Source organism: Lucilia sericata, unplaced genomic scaffold, assembly GCF_015586225.1.
Source record: "Lucilia sericata isolate MDLA Ls3-8-SP2 unplaced genomic scaffold, ASM1558622v1 Contig003885F_arrow, whole genome shotgun sequence".
In the NCBI taxonomy this organism is placed as follows: Eukaryota; Metazoa; Arthropoda; class Insecta; order Diptera; family Calliphoridae; genus Lucilia; species Lucilia sericata.
Genome location: NW_023997065.1, coordinates 1 through 4,268, shown reverse-complemented (window position 1 = coordinate 4,268; position 4,268 = coordinate 1).

Here is a 4,268-nt window from a genome sequence, read left to right as displayed (position 1 = left end):
ATCAAAGTCTCTTTATTATGAGGATCGGCTCATAAATGACCCCATTCCCTTTTAGAAAATTATTTTAAGAGTCATAACTGGCTTAATAATACAAGTATAGCGGTGAAACACATAGTTTTATAGGAATTAAGGTTACTCTACAACATTTTATAGAGACCGTTATATAACTGACCCAACTTCAGAAGTGAAGATCGGTCCATAATTGACCATACGTCTTTAGAAAATTACTTTAAGGCTCCACACAAACTAGTTTTATAAGAAACAAAATCTCTCATAAGGATCGGTACACGATTCACCCTACTCCATGCTAAACCGTCGAAACTACTAAAACTTCTCTCTCTCGAATTTTGAGGACTATCTACCGAAAAATTCATGATATTGATAACGATATATGGCAAGGTTTTGATGTTTTTTCAATTCAAATTTATGCTCAAACCATTAACCTATAAAAGTTGGTGCTGTTTGGGGACACCTTCCACAATGAAATCTCAGTCTCAGATTATAATCTCCAAGTGCATTTAGCACTAGATTTTTTGTCTAGTAACTAAAATTTTATCACGTATAACTACTAAACATTTGTATACCCTACACCACTATAGTGGAGAGTGTATTATGCGTTTAAGCTGATGCTTGTAACACCCAAAAAAAAGTTGGTCCTACACCTGCCTTAAAGTATAACAATCAGCTCAGAAAAACTTTCTGAGTCGATTTAGCTATGTCCGTCCGTCTGTGTGTCCATGTAAACCTTGTGTGCACTCTACAGGCCGCAATTTTCAAGATAATTTGATTAAATTTGGCATATTCTTCTCTTTACCCAAGGAAAAAGCCCTATGTAAATGGTTAAAATCGGCCCATTGGACCATAAGGAACAACGAACAAGAACAAGACTAACCTAACTAAGAACGAACTAACAACGAACTAACGAACAACGAAAACTAAAAGAAACTAGAACAACGAACAACAAGAAAGAAACGAACGAACGAACGAACGAACTAACTAAGAAACGAACGACGAACTAAGAAAGAACCACTAACAAGCAAAGAAACAAACGAACGAACTAAGAAAGAAACTAACTAACGAACGAACGAACGAACGAACGAACGGAACGAACGAACTGAAACGAACGAACAAGACACTAAAGAACTAAGAACTAACACGAACGAACTAACTAAGAACTAAGAACTAACTAAGAAAAGAACTAACTAGAAACTAACAATAACAACTAAGAAACAAGAAACTAAAAAAACAACGAACAAGAACCGAACTAAGAAACAAACTAACACTAACTAACTAACTAACTAACTAACTAACTAACTAACACTAACTACTAACTAACTAACTAACTAACTAACTAACTAACTAACTACTAACTAACTAACTAACTAACTAACTAACTACTAACTAACTAACTAACTAACTAACTAACTAACTAACTAACTACTAACTAACTAACTAACTAACTAACTAACTAACTAACTAACTAACTAACTAACTAACTAACTACTAACTAACTAACTAACTAACTAACTAACTAACTAACTAACTAACTAACTAACTAACTACTAACTAACTAACTAACTTAACTAACTAACTAACTAACTAACTAACTAACTAACTAACTAACTAACTAACTAACTAACTAACTACTAACTACTACTACTAACTAACTAACTAACTAACTAACTAACTAACTAACTAACTAACTAACTAACTAACTAACTAACTAACTACTACTAACTAACTAAACTAACTAACTAACTAACTAACTACTAACTAACTAACTAACTAACTAACTACTAACTAACTAACTAACTAACTAACTAACTAACTAAATAAATACTTTATTATTACAAAAATAATCAAAATTTGTAACATAATCACTGGTGTTAGGTATCATATGGTCGGTCATGCCCGACTATAAATTCTTACATGTTCAGTTATTTAAATCGTTTTTCTCTGGCTAATTTAAACGGTAATAACAGGCATGTAGATTAAGCCAGATTAAATGGAGCTGCTTAATGAGAATCACAATCTAAAATATAATTTAATGAATCATTAAACTACCAATAAAAAAAATTATTAATTACAATCATAAACTTAAATACAAGAACAACGTCATCATCACTATCATAAGTAGCAACAGTAGACATGTGGTGATTTTTTTGTTTCATGACTGACAGGGCCGTCGGTTTATAATTTATGGTGAGTTGAACTAAGAATATCTAGTGAAGTCTGGGATTGTAAAAATCAAAGAAACATCTGATAACATAATTTAATGACGTTAACACAAAGTGTTCAAATTAGAGTGGAATGATGACTGAGTGCTAATGTGTGTAGTTTGTCTGTCTTTTTTTGATGAAGTCTAACATTAAGTCACTTAAATATAACCTCGTCTTTAGGAATGTGTGCGTGTGCCTGGTGGGTTAAAACACCGGCTGTATTTTTCTTTTAGACCACATGCATGCATGATGTGTTGCTTTTTTGTTGTTTTAGATTTAATTTCTTTATTTAATTTAAAATTATTTGTTGTTATTTTGTGTTTTTTGCTTAATTTTTTTTATTATTGTCTAGGCCATATTAAGAATTTGTCTTAAGTTTTCTTTTAATTTTTAGTATTTGGGTTTTTTTTATCAATTTTATTTCAAGTTTAATTATTTTTTTTTAATTTTTTATTGCCGGTTTTAATTAAACATTTTTGCTGTTAATGTTAACTATCGCACATGTTTTAATGTTGCTTCTAGTGATTTTTTGAAAGGGTCTATTAAAGTCTATTAAAGTTTTCTGTGTGTTTCTCTTTACTTTACTTTAAATTAAATTTTTAGTTTTAAACTATATAAGCTGGAGTTATTTTTCAAAAAGTCATCAATCAGTCAAAGTTATTCTCTAAGAATACAACAGAGTTTTTATTGAAAATATAATATTTTTTAAAATTTAAAACAAAATGTACAAATTGGTGAGTGTGGTGTTTTAAATTGTGAAAAAAAGGAAATAAATTAAAAAATGAGTGATATAATGAAAAATCCAGAAAAAATATTACAATTTGTTCTTAAGTAACTAGTTCTAGAATGAGTGAAATTGGCAACACATCCGCCTGCTCAAAGGCAACAATGGATCTAGTGATATCACAACTACTTTGAAGTGCTTCTTCCGACTTGTTTAAAGACTATTTCTTGGAACTATAATACTATCATATAAAAATGATATATTATTTTCGAAAGGACTTAACTGATAGATCAAAGTATTCTGCATATAATTAAACCAAAAATCAAGAAAAGAGTTCAAACCTGATTTTAAAAAGCCCAGAGAAAGCTAAAATGTTTAAAAATTAGACTAGAAAAAGGCGTAAATTAAAATCTCTATTAAATCGAGAGAAAATTATAGTCGGATATTCCTGAACATATGATACCTTACACCAACAATTCTGAATTTTGCAATCGGTTAGTTAAGCCTTCGTTTATTTTATTGACTATTATCGAGTGGCCTAGTAAAAATATGATACAAAGCTTACCTCTATTAGAATATTCGGTTAAAGCTTTCTTAAAGTGCAATACGGTTTTACATTAAACCTTATCATCTGATATCGCCCTAATTGTCTTTTGGCAGTCGGTAAATATATTAATCCCTGTTTACCCATTCCGGTATTGATCGAACTTATGTCTAGAAGCTGGTGTTGTGATTAGCTAGATTGTAGTATCCGTTTTTTCCTCCAGTTTAGAGCCATAAGATTACCTGTTGTGGCTAATAATTTTGTTAGCACCGTGTCCTTGCCGGGACTTGTCGTAACAGAACTTCCAATCGGTAACTTCCCAATTTTGAAGTTGACATAAGCCTACCTTTGTTCTTGGCAAGACTGGCCTTGGAGTTCTGGTTGATACCTCTTTCCTGTGTAAACCATTTCTTCACGGTCAGTTCAGCATTTTGACATCCAAGAATTTCCAATATGCGCTCATTAGTCCATTTACTGAAGAATGTATACATTGGACTTTGAGAGTATCGGAGGATCCCTCTTAACCAGTCCCTGCCGTCCCAGGGAGGAATGTCGAAGTGCTTTACGAGAACACCTGCTCTGAGGGCCTTATTTCACGGTGGTCTTTTTCATCAACTGGATAGACTTAAGAACGGCCTGGAAAACATGGCTGAACCGGTCCATGTACAAGCACATTGCTGAAGTACTTGAGTTATCTAATATCTTGTCATAGTAGTCCCGTTGCGGAGTGACAGGCAGCATGGGATCAATCCCAATGTAAACCCCAAAAAGGAAAAAGCAA